The sequence below is a fragment of the Vanessa cardui genome, chromosome 3, assembly GCF_905220365.1.
Source record: "Vanessa cardui chromosome 3, ilVanCard2.1, whole genome shotgun sequence".
In the NCBI taxonomy this organism is placed as follows: domain Eukaryota; kingdom Metazoa; phylum Arthropoda; class Insecta; order Lepidoptera; family Nymphalidae; genus Vanessa; species Vanessa cardui.
Window position 1 is genome coordinate 974,597 of NC_061125.1, and position 21,971 is coordinate 996,567.

The window sequence follows — 21,971 nt, forward strand, 5'->3', positions numbered from 1 at the left end:
CATACTAACGAATGCTGATAGTAACTCTTTTGTGGGATAAAACTTCGAACTGTGCAGTCCTTTTTGTGTGAAAGGTTCACGATTAGTGACTTTACAGAGACAAATTAGTAATAAAACGATCTTACGCCCTAGTTTCATTCTTAGATTGTAAAATGGAAAAAAACACCGATTCTGTCGCTTTGTAAAAGGGGAAAAAATACGCCGATTCTATCGTAGGTGTTTCTTTAACAGAACATTCCATTTGTGTTGGTAACAGCCTGTTAATTTCCCATTGCTGGGCCAAGGCCTCCTCTTCCCATTGAGGAGAGGGTTTTGGAACATTACAACACATGTGGATTGCATATGTGGCATAATTTCGATGAAATTAGAGACATGTAGGTTTCCTCACTATGTTACTTTTATCGGCGAGTACGAGACGAATTATAACCACAAATTAAGCACATATCTGTAGTGGTGCTCGCCTGTATTTGAACCCGAAATCATCGGTTAAGATGGACGCGTTCTTACCACTGGGCCATCTCAGGTCTCAATCATCTTAATTAATCTTTCATTTGTTCATTTGATATCTATTATTATATTTGAACGTCAAATAAAATTCAATATGTTCAAAAACATTACAAACTTACAGATCTGAAATATATCGAAGACTTCCCGAGATAATGGCGTATGACTAAATGTTATAAAACTATATATCTAAATTTTGTATGACCCAAAGGATTAGCTAACATAATATATTAATTAATAATAAACGATTCTCGACACTAAATGATTTAAATTCTTGATAGTCGCATACGAAACGAAAGGTCAGAGGTGACGGGAGTGAGGAATGCGTTCGACGGTACGGTTATTGTCTGGTTATCGGGAATTAGGGAGGAACGAGGAAGTCGGGGCTTGGAATAGTGGGAGGAGGTCGTTTAATGGACTTTAGTTTGGAACGAGGTTAAAGCTTTTCAGTAAATCAGGGGCTGTTCTCTAATTAATTGTAACATATTTTAGAACTTGTTCTACATTTTAACTAATCTTCACAAATTTGCAGTGAATCCTTTTAATGAGTGAGTTTTATCTGTCTCCATGAGTTTATCTCCAGGCCGAATGATAATCATAGCATCGGAATTACGACTGCCTTGGTCAGAGGACAATTATTAACGAACGAACGAAAAACATAACTGAATAGGTATGTTTTTTTTTTATGGAATAGGTTGGCGGACGAGCATATGGGCCACCTGATGGTAAGTGGTCACCATCGCCCATAGACAATGACGCTGTAAGAAATATTAACTATTCCTTACATTGTCAATGCGCCACCAACCTTCGGAACTAAGATGCAATCTCCCTTGTGCCTGTAGTTACACTGGCTCACTCACAATTCAAACCGGAACACAACAATACTGCGTACTTTTGTTTAGCAGTAGAATATCTGATGAGTGGGTGGTATCTACCCAGGCGGTCTTGCACAAAGCCCTACCACCAAGAAAAGGATGAATATTCTTTGTAGCAGCTTGGTTTCTCCCGAGAGTTATAACTCTTTCCTCAACAGCTGAGGTTATGATGGCCTTAGCCCAGCAGTGGTTTGTCACTACTTTACTTTACATAGAACAGCGAAAGCAGAGCCAGTGGTTAGAACGTGTGCATCTTAACCGATGATTGCGGGTTCAAATCCAGGCAAGCATCACAGTATATTCATGTACTTAATTTGTGTTTATAATTCTTCTCGTATTCCGCGGTGAAGAAAACACAGTGAAACCTGCATCCTGCATCTGTGTAATTTCATCGTAATTCTGTCAAACGTGTATTCCACCAACTCGCATTGGAACAAGGTGGTGGAATATATTCCAACATTCTCCTAAAAGGCAGAGGAAGCCTTAGCCCAGCAGTGGGATATTATATATCTGCGGGTAAAAATTTGCCTAAAAAATAAATTGTATTGGTTTGTTAAACGTGAGAAAAGTATAAACAAATTTTACATAAACGTGACGCTGGTGATAAAATGATTAAATATTTCTTGTGTTATAAATCAATCATGTGCCTGGTTTTGATTTATACCACAGTGAAAATCGTAGAATTGATATTTCATCTAATTTTGGTTTTAATAAAAACATTCGCCGTCAAATACTAGTAAAGTACGAATATACAATTCGGTATTTTCGTACTTTACTTGTGTTCACTTCTCTACTTTCTATTAATTCTGTTTAAATGAACTGATATATCGGAAGTTGGAAAAGATTGAAAGTTAGTCAATTATGACTGTACAAAAAAAATATCAAATTGCTTCAGAATACCTAACAATAAATGACATCTTTGGTACGATGTTTTTTTTTTTAAATAAATATAATTCTTCCATATTGAATAAATAAATAAATAAATATGAGACAACATCACCTACATTACTCTGATCCCAATGTAAAAGTAGCTTAAGCACTTGTTATATGGAAAAATCAGAATTAACGACGGTACCACAATCACCCAGACCAAGACAGCATAGAAAACTAATGATAATAATCTACATCGACTCGGCCGGGAATCGAACCTTGGACCTCGGAGTGGCGTACCCATGTAAGCTGGTATACACACCACTCGACCGCGGAGGTCGTCGAATAAAAAAGATTAAATATATTATTGTGTATTTTTAAATGTTGAAAAAGAGTAACCACTGACTTTCTTGCCGGTTCGTCTTGGTCGACTACTTTCCGAACCGGTGGTAGCTACACTAACTATAGTTGTTAAATGACGATCCAAAAGTCCTTGTAATACCTACTTGAATAAAGTATATTTTGATTTTGAGTTGGCAGTGACGTCACACACTGTGTGCGCATTACAGTCCAGTTTATCTGACTATCGCTTCGGTTACATTATTCGCCATTAATATTTTATTGACCGTAATTATCAGCCGAACATATATGTTTACATAACAGATATATAATATAACGTTCGCAAATCGATCGTAAAATATTACTATTGAAGAATATTTGCGATAAAGTTGTGGGATATTGTGGTAGGCTATCTGCCGTTCATGATGTTTGCATGGAATTTGTATCCGTATTTTTTTATCATTCGGTATATTTGCTGTAATTTTTTCTATCTTAAAACTGACTAAGCCTTTAACTAAAAGCCTCTGTAGCATATTGGAGTTTCGAAGTTGGAAATTGGTATAAGATAATTCCTCAGAATGGCTCAAACCCTTTGCAAAGCTCCGTGAGGAAGCCTGACCGTATCTCCAAACATATTTATTAAAAACGAGAGGAGATATTTGCACTTATCTGATATTTAATTATACGAAACAATCATTGAAAACGCAAATGTAATTAAAGATGGCGGAATGAATAGTGCGGTCTTCTGAAGCGCAAAAAGTGCCAATTCAATTTAGGTTTTGACCAATCATTATGAAGTTTGACTAATTTCCTTATTAAGTTGAGGTTTCGTTCGAGAATCAAATTATTAATATTTCAGGATGACTTATTGAAATAATTTAGGTATAAAAATTAAAGGCTTGTCTTTTATATTCGCAGAATGTTATGTAGCTTGGATTAGAGTTTTTTATATATTCTATTGATCGGTCGTTCGTGAAATCAAACAACTTATTTTAATTTCATATGAGTCTGCTAGTGATGCTTTTAAATTTAGATGCACCGCTTTTTCTTACACTTTCGATATTATTCTTATAGCAACCAATAAGATTAGTAATTTTATATTAAATATAACTCTTAAATAAATTCGTCAAAAATTTTTCCAGTCCTCAGCTTCGGTTTAGTTTAGTAGTAACAGAGAGATGACTGACTGTCAAAGTGACTTCTAAATTCAAAATAAATTTTGGCAAATATTTGACCCTTTGAATTCGAGATATGAAAATTGAAGTATTATTCTTTATTGAATTATAAATGAAGCTTAACACGAAAGAGACAAAGCCTGTAGTAATCTGTGGCAATCAGAGCGAAACAGACGAGATAAAAAGCACATCAAACGAGTGTACTGAAAGAAATCTTGTCTTCGTTCCCAGAACTCGGCGATTGAGGGCATTGTGAGAGGTCAGAGGGACTCGCCTTATTAGTAAGCAAGATGTGTTTCACACAAGAATAGTTAAACGTTACTGATCCTTGCCCTTTACTGATACTTGTTGTTAGTCTTTTATTTTTTCACAGGTACACAAATAGAATACCATCAGGACAAAAAATAAGGGACTTACACAGTTTTGGGCTATATTGCATTCCTAAGCACGTACGTGTACAAGGCATGCTTGCAACAATAACAACTACAACAGCCTGTAAATTTCCCACTGCTGGGCTAAGGCCTTCTCTCCCTTTGAGAAGAAGGTTGGAGCATAATCTAGCACGCTGCTCCAATGCGGATTGGTGGATACACATGTGGTAGAATTTCGTTAAAATTAGACATATGCAGGATTCCTCACGATGTTTCACTTCGCTGACGAACTTGAGACGATTTATAAATACAAATTAAGGACATGAAAATTCAGTGTACGCGTTCCAGCCACTGGACCATCTCAGCTCCTAAAGGTACTAAGCTAAAAGTTAACTGAAGTGTTAGTGATGAAAATATATATTAACAATAGGTAGGTGGACGAACAAAGGTAACAATTTGTTACATCCCTTGTGCCTGTAGTTACACTGGCTTACATTCAAATCGGAACAAAAAAGTATAAGTATTTCTTTTTGGCAGTAATATATATACATATATATTAGTAGTCACCCGCGGCTTCGTTCGTGTTTTAAGGGTTGATTGTCATATATTAAGTAAAAAAAGTAGCCTATGTCTTTTCTTGGAGCTCAAGTTTGTTTCATACCAAATTTCATCAAATTCGGTTCCGTGATTTGGTATTGATATAGCGACAGACAGATAGAGTTACTTTCACATTTATAGTATCTACCTCCATAGAGTACTCCCGTAGAGACCTACCACCATATTTATAACGACCATGATAAATAAATATGGGACAACATCACATACATTACTCTCATCCCAGTGTCAGTTTCAAATCACTTGTGTTACGGAAAATCAGAAGTAACGACGGTACCACAAACACCCAGACCCGAGACAACATAGAAAACTAATAAATTTTCTACATCGACTCGGGACCTCGGAGTGGCGTACCCATGAAAACCGGTGTACACACTACTCGACCACGGAGGTCGTCAAAATGATATTATATGCATAGTTCCAATGAATCAAGAATATCAACGATATCAAGACGTTCAGTCCTTGTCAAGTCCTCAAAGGAAATTAATACATATTCACCGCTTGTATAACACAACGCGTCTTAGTCCGTGAAATTAATAGCTCCTGTACTATTAGTATAGTCTAGGCGATTGGTTGCACACACACACACGCCTGCTGGCGCTGTGCCCGCTGAAAATCATTAATTACTCGTTATTGAAAGCTTAGGGTTAAATCACATCTATGGGGAGCTTAAATTAATATATTGTATCGTAACAGACGGGAACTTACTATATTATAAAACAAGTTTAGATCTAAGACCTTTATGAATCAACGCTTGTTTTTTTTATATATCTATATTTATATTATAAATGTGAAAGTAACTCTGCCTGTCTGTCGCTCTTTCAAGATCAAACCGCTAAACCGAATTTAATGAAATTTGGTATAAAGCAAAACTCCAAGGAAGAATTTACTTGGTGGTAGAGCTTAGTGCAAGCTCGTCTGGATAGGTACCACCCACTTATCAGTTATTCTACCGCCAAATAACAGTACTCAGTATTGTTGTGTTCCGGTTTGAAGGTTGAGTGAACCAGTGTTTACAGGCACAAGGGACATAGCATCTTAGTTCTCAAGGTTGGTGGCACATTGACGCTGTAAGGAATAGTTAATATTTCTAACAGCGTCATTGTCGAAACACAAGAGAGTAGAGAGACGGCAGATAGGATTAATGACAGCATAAGAGACCGTCCCGCCGTTTGTCATCGCAGCATACGGATCTGTCATACCCCCAAAGAGCTCCACAACAAACAGTTTGTTATAATCCAGTTTAATTTTAAATAAATTTTAGGCAGAGTTATTTAATACCTATGCGTACTTTATTAAAAAAAATGTAGCTGTTCTGAAACACATTACAGAAAATAAAATCGTTCAAGCAATAAATATAACCAATTACCGAATACAATATAAATGCTTTATGGGAATTGAATAACGTTGAAACAATAAAATGGGGAACACGACATATCTACTCGACGGTAATGACGGCGAATCGTCTACAGTTCTACACGATCACGGAATTGTTGAGCACGCGAGCACGAGTTGAAAATCTACAATAAAAGGATCAGTTTATTTCTAAACCAGGAATCGCTTTACAATACAGTTATCGAATAGGTTTCACGGGTTCGATCACGGCCGAGTTGATGTAGAAAAAGTTCAGTAGTTTTCTATGTCGCTTTGGGTGTGGGTGTTTGTGGTACCGTCGTTACTTTTAATTTTCTTTTGAGTGCGTTAGCTTTACATTGGGATCATAGTAATGTATAGTACGACACAAATTAGATGTCGCATCGGCAAAATTCGTAAAACCGATCATATCCGAATTGAGTACTCTACCTCAAATTATCAATATTTATTTCTCACGCGAATATGATCTTTGCATAAACGTAATAACTTGGAATATCATATGACCCAATATATTCGTCAATTTGACGCGTCGATGTACATGCTCTTGCTTTCTCTGACGTGTGAATCTATAGCGACGAATAGCGTCGAATGGCGCGATAGGGAGCTATTTCTATTGGTTGTATAAATCGGCAGTAATCGGTTTTATTTTCATTCCATTGCATTTTCCGATGCTACATCTAATTTGTGTCTTACTATACGTGATGTTGTCCAATGTTAAAAATAAAAGTTGACATCGTAACAAAATCAATATAACAATTTTACGAATTAAAATCCGCGAGAGGATTCGTATTTCATTAACATCGCTCGTCGTTGCTTTATTCATGGCGTCGAGAATGCGCTACATCGTAGAGCTCAGTAATTAAGCTACAGCTGTTTGATAAAAGGACATTTTAGCGCCGACGATCCTTTGACGAGGACGCGTCCATTCCGAATTAATTTTAGTTAAGCCAGATTCAAGTATCTAACTATTGCATGAAAATTATAATTTCTACCTACTTATTAATGGCGCTCCATACTCGGATAACTTTTTAATTCTGCATCACATTAAATTTAATATTTCTCTACAAAACGACATTAACAGTGAACGCTGAACACATTTTAAGACAGCTTTAAATAAAACTGAGAGCCGACATGGCCCAGTGGTTAGAAGTCGTGATTCTTAACCGATGATGGCGGGTTCAAACCTAGGCAAGCAACACTGAATATTCATGTGCCTAATTGTTTATAATTCGTCTCATACTCGGCGGTAAAAGAAAACATCGTGACGAAACCTGCATGTGTCTAATTTCATAGAAATTCTGCCACATGTGTATTCCACCAATCCACATTGGAACAGCGTGGTGGAATATGTTTCAAAACCTTCTCCCCAAAAAAAAGGGAAAAGAGCAGTGGGAAATTCAAAGGCCAAATAAAACTAGTATTCGCTCAGCCGTCGAAATATGTCCATAATTATTATTGAAAACTTCAAAAACATTGATAATGATGACAAGGACGTTTTAATAGCTACCGAAATGAAAAACAAGAATATCGGTTGATAAATAATGGAGAATAAGGCACGAAACTGTTTTCTCTTGGCTTTTTTATTTAATACTAGTTCGCACCCTTGGAGTTGGATTCGTAAGCTTGCTTTTTTGGGTTAAGTGCTAGTAATGTTAACAAGCATAACGATACATGATATTAAATAAGGAGTGTACATAAGGATTGTAACTAATACATAAGTTCTACGAATGATGGAATACGCAACAGAAACTTCTCGACAGATGTACGACGTATGTGGGGTGTACGCTGTACGGTGAATTCTTTACGAGGGCAGTAAAAGTGTCCAATAAAAAAAACACAGCCAGTACTTTGATGGGCCCCGGTAAATGCTTTAAGGGAAACGAAAAAAATGTCTACAGAGACCACTCAAATATAACCTGAGTTTAGATAAAAACGTGATATAATATTTTCTATTAATATATATAATAGAATAACGTATAATACGCACGTACGCTGTATCTTGATTGTCAGAAGAGTTTGACTACTAAATACTTACGTACTTACTATACTTAGTATCTAGAGATTTTATACATATTCAAAAATTACCAAAACCAAAACAACTAATATTTTGATTGTGTATGATTCTCTGTACGTCAAAACTAGTTAAATTACAAACATAAATTAGATTTTTAGAGGAAGTCTAAATTTATTATTAATAAGCACGACAAGTATAAATTTTCCTACGATTATTTATTATATTTTTATAAATTAAATGCCTAGAATACATAAAGGTGTGCGTCCCAAGATGTTTTTAAAAGCATTATATTGTCGCCCTGTCAGTAATGCGTGTAATTTTTGAGTGTTCAAACAAGAGTGAATTTGGAGATATGACTTATGGCCGTCACGAATTGCACTACGAAAACATCTTTCCCTTTCTATTACCACTGATTTGAAATGAGACAGAAGGAGACACAGCATTGTTTAACTAATCAGTTTGTTAATCAAAAATGACAAGGAAGGTAGTTAGTGTTTGAAACGCTGATCAAAGTAAGATTTAATTTTATTCTGACTTGACATTGGTCAATAACCGATGACATAATAGGCGACCAGTGAACGTTCCAATTAAAATAATATGAGTTATTTGGTACAGTAGTTTCTAAGTCTAGTCTAAGCTTGAGTCTAACTGTCCACTAAGTTTTAAAACACTGATAAAATCAATGGAGAATGACAGCAGTCGACGAAGCATTAAAAATTAAGATTAAACTTTATTTAAGTCTTCTATAAGATCTTTAATATACTCATTAGCCAACAGTCTCTGAAGTCATAATCAAAGTCAGACAATTAGAAAGACCGCAAATTATGAAGCTTGAAACAATTCTTTGTGTCACAGCGTCTGAAGTCATTAACTTTTGACCTTTCTCATATCGTAAGTGTTAGTGCAAAAGGTCGTATATACAATTATGTTTGCTATAGCAGAGCATATGAACTGATTATCTCTTTAGAAATTTTTCTCTTTGATATTTCTATGGAAAATATAATAGACTCAAAGTGTAAGGCATATAATGTAGATGAAATTACACGTTTAAGAGATGAATTCTTTTTAGGAATACTTGTCTAGACACTATATTAAAAATACGAATTATTTTGTTTATGGTTACGAGGCGTAATTCCAAATAAAAAAAGTTCCGTAACATTAATTGTCATATGAATGTTATGTGATATCATAAGGACGTTACTGATGTACAGTCGGGGTAAGAAAAGGTTCGTCACCTTAAGATCTATTTTCGTGTGCTCAGTGTGAGCCATAATCTACTTTACCGTTCGAGAATGACATATTGCATCGCAATTATTTGTTTAGATTCAAAAGGTATTAAGAGTTTAAGACTTGATAAAGGAATGAATTTGAAAACTGACGAAGGTTTTCTCTGACTGTACAAAAAAGATTCGTTAAACATGGAAACATAGCATACATCATTTACGGTAATGAGTAACTACTGAGTTTTGTCAGCTCCTTACGGTGATTGGTGGAGTTGATTTAAACAAGTTAAGGTAATATCTATCAAGTAAATATATTGCTAATATCTTGGTCAAGTGGCTACAAGATGTGAATCTGAACCGATGATTCTGATTTAAAATTTTATCACAATTGTATCCTGCACGTGATAGATGATAATCTGCCATGTGTCTCCAGCATCCCGCATTGGAGTTGCGGTTATATTTTCTAATTTTGAATGAATTTTATTCAAAATTAGAAAAGCTCTTTATCCAAAAGTAACATGAGCTATATTTTATTTTATGACTTGGAAATACAATCAAATTTTCGTTGTATTGTTTAATATTGTCAGTGTGCAGTAATTCACAACATACATAATACATAGAAATAAACAGACATTGGTTGTTTTTCAATTTTCATTTTAGCTTGAGATATTTTTTCCTTGACAAAAACTGCTCATTTTTAACAATTTGGAAGGAACGACAACATTAAAATTCTCATTCATTTCAACTAGTATGGCTCGCGCCGCTGCGGCCCATTCACGCAATAATGTGTTTTAAGCAAACAATGCTCCGTAAATTTCGGTGATTTAAATAATTTTAAAGCGACATTACAGGACACGGGCCTGCAAACGTTACGCCTTGGAAATGTATAAGGTTTGCAGGTCACAAAAGCTGAGCGAACAAAAGGCTAGGTCGTTGGTAGCGCCTCGCGAGGACTTTGCCCCTGTGCTGCCTTTTAGGTCGCACAGCCGTTTGGTAGCTTTAGATGCACTTGATACTAACGACTTATCGCGGGTTGACGAACTTTCTGAAACGTTTGGATTTAGAAATCTTTAAGATCTTGTCATACGAAAAGATCTTGAATGAACGAATGAATGAATACTCATTCGAGTATAATTTTATTTCGTTATGATTACATTTAATCTGAAAGAGAACTGTCGGTATGAATAGTATGCAGTGAAAGCGTTATTTGATACAAATAGTAATTTATAGAATCGTTTAGAAATAATTATATTTAAGTAATGTTAGGTAATTTTCTTGGTCAAAAATTACGAATATATGTATAATTAAAACGGCAAAGTAGAAACTGGTTTGAACATATGTTATTTACAAAGCGATATGTTGTTTGTTACGAATCTTTATTTCAAAATGTTTACTTATAAATGCGATGATTTTTTTGTATTGCCTCATTGAAAACATATTAAAACACTAAAAAAATATTTAATCAGATGATGAAGCGCGTATCGGATTAGTTTAAGGATATCACAATAATTAATAAGTACATAACTAGGCTTCACAGTTTTACCTATTTCAAATTATAATATTCAAATGACAAGCGTGAGTTATCAGTTCTTGTTTATAATTAGTATTATCGCAATTTGTTTGTGTATAATATTTATAATGACTGATAAACGGATCATCTGATGGTAAATTACTCATAGACATTTGTGTTGAAATATTAACCATCCACGCAATGCACCACCAAACCTTGGGAGCTAAGACTCGTAACAAGACTTTGTACATCCCTTTATCAGTATAAATACGCAGTAGTTACATCACCAAACTATTCAAGCTAGTAGAATATATCTGATGAGTGAGTGATACCTACCTGTACAAACGAGTAACAGCAGTAGCATGTCAATTTCCCACTGCTGCGATAAAACCTCTCCCTCTGAAGAGAAGGTTTGGAACATATTCCACCACGCTGTTCCAGTGCGAGATGGCGTAAACTAATTATTAATTAAATTAATAATATATAAAGCTAATTCGATTATTTTCGCATTTTTATAAATAGCGCGTATGACTCGCAGAAAGCAGCTTAGTAATAATTCCCGCTGTGTTTCCACGGGTTGAAGGTTATCATTTGATATTCAATTACTCGCTCCGATTACTCCGAGTCTCTCGGCTGTTTATAATCTCGATTAGATATTTTAATTTACGTCATTATATAAAAAAAAAAACTTGCTGATGTACAAATGTCATGATGACATATAAATCTTTGCTGAAAATGTATACAATTATTATTAATGCGAAAGTAAATCAGTCTGTCTGTTCACGGTTATACCACTGAACCGAATTTGATGATTTTTAAAAAAAAAAAAAAACATTTTTGAATCCAAAAAAGTACATAGGGTATACATAGGGTGCTTAAATTAAACAAACAACGCTGACATTGCGCGATATATTTTAGTACGGTTTTCATCAATAAACAAAATGATTGAAGAGCAAGGTAGGTTTTAATGAGCGAGCTCGAGACTCGCAAATAAATTGTTCCAATCCATATGTTAATCTATTCATTAAGAACAAGGAGTAAAGAAATTACATTTATCCTATCAACTAATTAGTTCAGTGTCTACTGCTACATACTGTAATGTTACTATATTACTATACATATATTATCTAATGTTATGTAATATATGTACGAAAAAATATTAATGATTTTATGAGAAAATGTGATACTCATAGGATTGCTACAAGGAACAAACACAAACTTGTTACTCCTGTTACTCGACTGCGTAGAGTCAGTAACTCCTTTGTGGGGCAATGTATACTGTTTTACAACAGGATCCCAGAGAGCGTTCAAAATGCCTCTGTTGCCAAATTTAAAATTTTTATGAGGAACGCTTGTGTGCAAAAGGTTATTATACAATTAATGAGTTCATGATTGATAGCACACCTTGGGAATGAAATGATTGCCTCCTGACTATTTCATTTCACTTAAATTGTTTATATAATACATGAGACAAAAAAAACCCGCTAACCCGAGTTTCTTTCCCCGGTTCTTCTCAGGTCAGGGTATTTTCTTTTCCGAACAGGTGGTACTGTTTCAATTGACCATCAGTAAGAAAGTGTGATACTTTTTTTTTATGGGGCAACATCACATACATTACTCCGATCCCAATGTAAGTAGCTATAGCACTTGTGTTATGGAAAATCAGAAGTAACGACGGTACCACAAACACCCAGACCCAATACAACATAGAAAACTAGTGAATTTTCTACATCGACTCGGTCGGGAATCGAACCCGGGACCTCGGAGTGGCGTACCCATGTTTTCCGGTGTACACTCTACTCGACCACGGAGGTCGTTTTCTATATTGAATAAAGCAATTTGAGTTTGAGTTTGCTAGAAGCGTGAGCCGGAAGTGAAGTTTCCTTCGTATTTGGTACCGATTGTTGGCGATTCATCGTAACTCGTACGATTATGAAATACGAAGACTTATTGAATTCATGGCTATCGCATTGGTGGTGTTTGTGTTCCCCTAGGAGCATTCTAGCAGTAAGGTGTTATGAGAAATCTAGAATGTGTAATGTCGATGGATTATCAAAACTGTAGTCTGTATATAACAGGCTCGTATTCGTATGTTTTGTTTATTTTTTTATTAAAATTAAACAATATGTATAACAAAGGCACGTAATACATAACTGTCCAAGTAAAGATACGGATTAGTTCAAACAAATAAAGCCTTATCCCAAAAAATAGGCAGAACTTCCTTCAAGTTACAAAACCACATTCGAAAGACTGACCCACGTCCTCGATTCCATCTCGGTTGGAATTTTATTGTTTGACTTTCGAGAATTTTCACGTTTCACCGAAATTTCACGAGATTTCCCTGAGAAAGGAGTTTTCTCATACAATGTCATAAATTATTCAGAGAAATAACTATTTTATACAAAACGACTGGCAGTGACTTCGTGCGCATTTGAATTTAACAAAAAAGTTATTGTTGTAGCTTAAGATACTTCTTAATACATCAGCTATCTACTAGTAAAGTCCCGTCAAAATCGTTCCAGCAAATCCAGAGATTAAGCGTTACAAGTAGACATACAGGCCAAAATATTAAAAACGTTTTTTTTTTGGTATGTGTACCTTTTATACATACATGTGCATTTAGTACCTATAGTATAGACCCTCAAATTTTATTATACGTATAGATTTATATTCAGCGCCATCACAATATGTAAAAATAATTGTGCAATTGTTACAACCCGACGCTACTAGATGGCGTTATTTGATTTTATCACATTTCTGAATCGCGCAGGCAAGATTTTTGCAACTATAATATATATATATAGCTTCAGTAAATATTTAATATTTCTTGTTTGTAATAATTAAAATGCACAGCGAAATCTGTTAGTAAACTAATTTACATAAATGTCAGACCAGAAGATGCAGCGCGTTTCGAAGAAGGTTTAAGCATATAATAATATTATTATTTAAGTATTTTCGCTTCAAATTTAGACAAAGGCCGTAATAAACAAGAACTTCATGATCCCTTATTAAGTGTAGTAGTACTTGAATAAAGTATTCTATATAAAATACTTTTAGACGTTAGTCAGATGTTTGTGTAGTTTACTATAGTTACTTTATTTAGCTCTGTCGGATTTTTTTTAGAAGTGTACATTTAATCTACAATACAAATAATAAAATTGGAGTGTCTGTTTGTAATATTGAAATAGCCCTTTTATACTCAATGCATATGTATGTATACACGGTACATATACCCAAATAACAGTTTTTCCAATTTTTGTCCGTCTGTCTGTTTGTTCCGGCTAATCTCTGGAATAGCTGGATCGATTTTGATGGCACTTTCACTGGCAGATAACTGATATAATAGGGCGTAATTTAGGCTACAATAATATTATTTTTGTTAAATTCAAACGCGTACAAGGTCGCGGGCACAGCTAGACTACAATACATATATTAAAGAAGTACAATTTGTTTATTTATATATCACCTGTAGAGGTAGGTTACCTACGTAATAATAGACCATTTTTAAAAACAATTCAATGACAGAAATCTACGCGGAGATAGCTGAATACTACAAAATTAAATATTTGTAATAAAACTTACTTGGTAGTAGGGCTTTGCAAGCCCGTCTGGGTAGGTACCACTCAGATATCAGTAATTCTACCGCAAAACAACATTACTCAGTATTGTTGTGTTCCGGTTTGAAGGGTGAGTGAGCCAGAGTCTACAGGCACAAGGGACATAACATCTTAGTTCCCAAGGTTGATGGCGCATTGATGAAGTAAGGAATAGTTAATATTTCTTATAGTGTCATTGACCACTTACTTAGGTGGCCCATACGCTCGTCCGCCAACCTATTCCATAAAAAAATATATAATATTCTTAATAATACATTTTCTTCTCTTTATTTATATTATTTTTTGCACATGACCAAGTACCTACGTTATATAAAATTGATCGTAAACATTTAATGGGTGTGGTGGCGTTAACTGAATCCACCGCCATCATCCTCTCCGGTGGAGCACGAAACTTGACGCCATGGAATAATTACCGCACATCCTGTATACCTCATTACTGCGCTTTCGAGATATTTTATATTCAACATACATAAATACAGTAATATATATTCTTATCGCATCAAAAAAGATTGTATGTAGAAGTGTTTAATGATTGAAAGCTACTATACAAATTTATTCAAGTAAATACAACAACAACAACAGCCTGTAAATTCCCACTGCTGGGCTAAAGGCCTCCTCTCCCTTTGAGGAGAAGGTTTGGAAGTGGAATACACATGTGGCAGAATTTCTATGAAATTTGTCACATGCAGGTTTCCTCACGATGTTTTCCTTCACCGCTGAGCACATGAATCAGCGGTGCTTACCTGGGTTCGAATCCGCAATCATCGGTTAAGATGCATGCGTTCTAACCACTGGGCCATCTCGACTCTTCAAGTTAATAAGGGCTTTTGAATTATTAATATTTAAATACTACACAGTTTCGGAAAGTACCCCCCAACGTGAAGACAGGGCGAGAGACTCACATAGTTGCTCTTTTTGAATAAGCAGATTTACTATGCTATTTTGCATTCATATGCAAGGCTTTCTATTTTTTTGTTTTTACATAGGTAATGGGATGGTAGGGTTATCACTGCCATCGGTTTTTAGTGGCAGTGGCACACTCTATTTTAGTCCTAGTGAACACAAACCAACCACTGGGATATAACGTGTGTGTCTTAACGAATGATTGTGGGTTCAACCCCAGGCAAGCACCACTGAATATTCATATGCTTAATTTGTGTTTATAATTCATCTCGGCGGTGGAGGAAAACATGGTGAGGAAACCTGCATGTGTATAATTTCATAAAAATTCTGCGACATATTTATTCCATTAACCCGAATGGGAACAGCGTGATGGAATGTGTTCTAAATCTCCTCCTCAACGGGAGAAATTTACAGGCTGTTTGAAGTTGAACACAGTTTAAGAAAAAAGTAAAATACGAAATCGAAATGAATACGAAAAATCGTCTATTGAATTGAACCGTTTACAATCAAGCATAGATAATAGTTATAAGCGTATCATAGACCGCGCATAATCACCGCGAAAGCCGACGCGTGTGTAATCCCCTTAAGCGCTTAGCCTAGCCGCTAGTGTGAATACGTTTTAAGGGATATTTATAAATCCACAGCTATTAGCGCGCGGTGTGTACACGTCTTGGTTTAATAGGACACGTCTCACAGACAATATTTTAATATGTGGTTCCTTAATAGTTAAATTTAAATTTCGAATCTCATTGCAACATCTCTGTATCTGTTTGTGTTTAAGCTATGTAGGTTATTATTATACATAAAATGTGGTGTCGTTGACCCCATGTGACTTGCAATACCAAATTACGGTTATCGCTTGCATAATAATTTTACAAATAAATAGTTTTTTAAAACCCAATGACGTATAAAATTAACTAGTATTTTTTTTTCAAAATAGTATTTGTATCCAAATTTATTAGTTGCCTATAATACAGTACTCTTTTCATCAATAAATAAGCAACAGCTTTCTTACTTTACTTGGTAGTGGGGCTTTGGGCAAGACACTCACGCCTTTAAATAAAACTAATTATAACGGATGAATCGCGTATATTAATTATTTTTAAACATCCCGACGTTTCGAGCACTTTGCAGTGTTCGTGGTCACGGGTAGACTAAGATGACAAGGCACTAACTGTATCTTTAGGATACAGTTAGTGCCTTCTGCGTGCAACCGGAACGTTACTCAAGATATCAATTGAGAAATCGTTGGCGGTAGTTGTTAATAATATCTCCTTTGTTCTTCAAATAGACAAATGTCATCTTAGTCTACCCGTGACCACGAACACTGCAAAGTGCTTGAAACGTCGGGATGTTTAAAAATAATTAATATACGCGATTCATCCGTTATAATTAGTTTTATTTAAATGTGTAATAATCGCGAAAATTTAAGACAATCACTCACGCCTTGGTAAGAACACTCAAACGGCACATACTCTACCACCACAAAGCAATATTTAGTCGTTGTATTCCGGTTTGAAGCGTGAGTGAGCCAAGAAACAACATCTCTCCCAATGTTGATAGCGCATTGGTATGAGGAATGATCAATATTTCGTAAGCCGCTAATATTTATGCGTGATCGTGCCCACTTACCACAAGGTGGTCAAAGGTAAACTTACATATCGAATGGATTTTGTAATTGAAACTCTAAACGATAATGTTAATCGTACAACCGTGAAGTTAACAAGTAACTGAAGGGTTTCCTCGCTCTTTACAATTCAGGGATACCCTAGTTAAGCCGTTTATAACTCGATCGGTTTGCGAAAACAGACCCGTCGGGCGGTTATCGATTACACGATCAATCACAACGACCAGCCATTTGAACTTGTAAACAAATAAATGACAATGTCATGCTTCATTATTTATAACATAACTCACACACACAGCATTACATACAATCCAGTTATTTCGTCGGAAATAAGGCGAAGATGGCCCAGCGGATGGAACGCGTGCATCTTAACCGATGATTGCGGGTTCAAACCCAGACAAGCACCGCTGATTCATGTGTTTAATTTGTCTTTATAATTTATCTCGTGCTCAGCGGTGAAGGAAAACATCGTGAGGAAACCTGCATGTGACAAATTTCAAAGAAATTCTGCCACATGTGTATTCCACCAACCCGCATTGGAACAGCGTGGTGGAATATGTTCCAAACCTTCTCCTCAAAGGGAGAGGAGGCCTTTAGTCCAGCAGTGGGAATTTACAGGCTGTTGTTGTTGTTGTGTAAGGCGAATAAATGAAAATGAAATTAACAAGCTAATTTTTTTATATGTAGGGGATACCTAGATTATTTGAGTTACTTAGAGTCTTCGACCAAGATTTCTGGGACGCAAGGCCGCCATCTTGAAAAAAGGGGTAAAATTTGTTCACGATCAACTCTCCGATGAGATTCGCAAATTTTTACGAGAAAAATTTTTATAGCTTTTTTGTGCTGTACAATTGTTAATTTCAGTATCATTTTTGAATATAGGTATATAATATTAAATTAATAGTATAAAATAAAGTCACCGCTGTCTGTCGCTTTGATCTTTAAAATTACGCAACGGATTTTGATATGTTTTTTTTTAGTAGTTGGAGTGATTCGAGAGGAAGGTTTTTGTGTGTAATACATGGGCAATATAGTAAAACACTGATAATTTTAGAAGTTTCTAATGTGATAAATTCTGTAGTATATATAATAATAAATATAAATAAATATGAGACAACATCACATACATTACTCTGATCCCAATATAAGTAGCTAAAGCACTTGTGTTTTGGAAAATCAGAAGTAACGAAGGTACCACAAACACAAGACAAAATAGAAAACTAATGGTAATCTACATCGACTCAGTCAGGAATCGAACCCGGGACCTCGGAGTGGCATACCCATGAAAACCGGTGTACACACCACTCGACCACGGAGGTCGTCATATATATAATATCAGTATTGTACCTGTGCGGTGCGGGTCTATTGTTATGCATACACATACGTCGAATATACAGTAAGCATTTGTAACAATACTAGTTAGGAAGGCAGTAACATATATATGTACTGTACAACAACAGCCTGTTGATTTCCCACTGCTGGGCTAAGGCCTCCTCTCTCTTTTCATTATTTCATCATCATGTTCCAATGCGGGTCGTTGGCATACACATGTGGCAGATTTTTTATGAAATTAGACACATGCAGGTTTATTCACGATGATTTCCTTCACCACCGAGCAAGAGATGAATAATAAACACAAATTAAGCACATGAATATTCAGTGGTGCTTGCCTGGGTTTGAATCCGCAATCATGGGTTAACATGCACGCGTTCTAACCACTGAGCCATCTCGGCTTACTGTAAGACTATTAGAAGAAATAGGATGGGATTTTTAATTATTTAATGTTTTAAGCAGTAATCCTAAAAGCTTTACATTTCTACAAGACATTCATTACCGCAATCGTATCATTGTAACTTACACTTATGATTACTTCTATTACCTATATGTAATAGCAGACCAAATGATGATAAATGGCCAATGTTGCCAATAATAAATTGGGGTCTTGTAATTGAACCATTACCGTCTAGTTCTACGGAAAGAAAGTCTATCTCGTCTATTTTTTTTTAAATTATTGCATTTCCTTATAAAGTTTTTGTCCAGACATGTCGTAATAAGCTCTTATGTAATAAAACTGTGTATAATATTATGGGTTTTACTTAAAACATTTTTTTTAACTTTAAAAATATATAAATATTAATTTTACTCCTGATTTATTTCGTCGATCGATTTTTTAAATTTTCAAATGTTTTTTTTTATTTATTGGAGAGTAGAATAAATCTAAATCAAAACATACTTAGTTCAAATAGGCTTTTACGAACACTTTTCAATGGTCATTTTACAGAACTGTATTAAGTAAACGCACATGTTCGGAATCATATAAGAAATTATAATTCATACATGCATCTCTTAAAATAATTTCAGCCGTCGATTTGTCTCGTGAAAAGAAACATGTCGTATTTATTGATTGGAGTTTCCTCAAGTAATGCGTCATTTACAGTAATCCATTAGCATACTCTTATTTCACAGCATCCTAGAATCTAGAACGTATAAACTCGAGCTAGGGAACAGTACAACGTTATTTTGCGTCACCCTCGCTCCTCGATCCTATTCAATTTCATGTCCTTTTCTAGAAAAATTCTATGAATTATGTAAGTTTTTTTTAACGTGACCCATTTTCCATTAACGATGTTGAATTATGACATAACTGATGTGTAAGTTGACAGTTAACGTTGTATTTATAGGTTAGCGTCTAATCTAATACTATAATATGAAAATTAAAATCGCTTTCAAATAAAAATACTTTAATAATTGATCCTACTACTATTATAAAGGCGAAAGTTTGTATGTATGGATGTTTGTTACTCTTTCACGTAAAAACTACTGAATGGATTTGAATGAAACTTTACCACAATATAGCTTATACATCAGTACCCCTAGTACGAGTTTCAATACTTCTTGCGTTAATAACGTATCGTCTATTCGAAAACGTTTACGAAGTATTTGAATTCGATAGTATAAGTTTGACATTACTCGTTTGCGTTAAAACCATGATAGCCATCGAGCTACTCGAAAAAGACTACCACACAATTCATATTTCCATCTCACTTACACGCGCTGAAAAGAGTGAGAGAAAATATTTTGTCATTTTTATTGTATTTGACATTTCTCGCAAAGTATTGTCTAATGTCTTTAAAAATTTAAAGGTTATATTATCGTATTTTACAATGTTTACATTACTATAGGAAATAAAACTGTGAATGCTTTAATTTTTAAGTCTTAATAGCAGTGAAAAGAGAAGAAATTACACTGAAACATTGTTTGAAAGATTAATTATATTATAAAATTCATCAAGAGGTACGTAAACATAAATTTATTATTACATTAAGCAAATAAAACGATACGTAATAATTGTAAGGACCGTAAGTTTATAATAAAGACTCTAAACGTTTAAAAAAATTATAAACAGTGAATATTGTTATTAATATAGAGGAATTTGTGTTAAACTATAACTAACCTACAAATATTGTTAATTGAATTCTCCTTACAATTTTACGTTGATATACTTATACATATTTAGAACAACTATTAATAAGTAAAATGAATTTGCGAACACTTTTATTCTATATTTAAATTATTGTTTTTATTACCTTTTTATAAAGTTTAATTTAAAATGAAGTGACTTTCATCTCAATTCAAACTTATGCTTAAATTATTTTGTTATTCCGATATTATCGTAATGAAATACAAACTGTTTCAATATATTACAATAATATGCATGTCTAATTGCCATTATGTATTATGGACCTTATTAATTATATTTCAATTAGGGTTCATTTAGATTCAAATAATTCCATGATCATGACTATCTTATATGTTTGTGAATGTTTTAATAAAAAATATTGTTTGTGATTACAGTTGCAAAGAAGAAATACAAGCCTAGATAATACAAATACATCTGTGCTGCATTTTCCAGTGTGATGCTACATCTATCACTCTTAACTCCAAGAATCATTATGGAAATAAAGTTTAATGTATAGAAAACAAATACCTAATAATTACTACCATAATTTGTGTTTTATTTTTCCTAAAATATAATGATGTGTATAACATATATAAAGGTTTTTATTTACATTAAACAACAAAGAGTTCACAGTTTTAATTGACTGTTTTAATATACCCCATAATTGAAAAAGTATAAGTAACAATATTCTATTTTATTAAGCAATGAGTGTTTTTGAAGTTGATTATTTATGAGAGAAATCAAAACAATAGTTATTGATTTTCCAGTGTGATGCTACATCTATCACTCTTAAGTCCAAGAATCATTGTGAAAATAAAGTTTAATATATAGAAAACAAATATATAATAATTACTACCATAATTTGTGTTTTATTTTTCCTAAAATATAATTATATATACTACATATATAAAGCTTTTTCATTTAACAATAAAGAGTTCATAGTTTTAATTAACTGTTTTAATATACCCCATAATTGAGAAAATATAAATAACAACATTATATTTTATTAAGCAATGAGTGTTTTTGAAGTTAATTATTTGAGAGAAATCAAAACAATAGTTATTGATTTTCCAGTGTGACATTACTTCTATCACTCTTAACTCCAAGAATCATTGTGAAAATAAACTTTAATATATTGAAAACAAATACCTAACAATTAATTTCTCTTGTGTTTTATTTTTTCAAAAATATAATTATATGTACTACATACATAAAGTTTCTGATTAACATTAAACAATAAAGAGTTAATAGTTTTAATTATCTGTTTTATACTACTATTGTCATTTGTATTTTTACTTTTTGAAAAAGAATAAATAACAACATTCTATGTTTTTAAGCAATGAGTGTTTTGGACGTTGATTATTTATGAGAATTCACAAAAATAGTTATAAGCATTTATTGAGTATAATAATAATGTATATATAATATAATATAAACATATAATATACGTACATAATAGTATAATAATGTACCTATAGATGTTTCTAATATAAT

General features: G+C 34.0%; 1 protein-coding gene across 6 annotated transcripts in view; it reads right to left on the reverse strand.

Moving 5' to 3' along the window:
* The window catches only part of LOC124543780 (liprin-alpha-1), a 167,576-nt gene that overhangs the window by 56,059 nt on the left and 89,546 nt on the right, over positions 1 to 21,971 (reverse strand). The gene's annotated exons all lie outside the window — the stretch shown is intronic.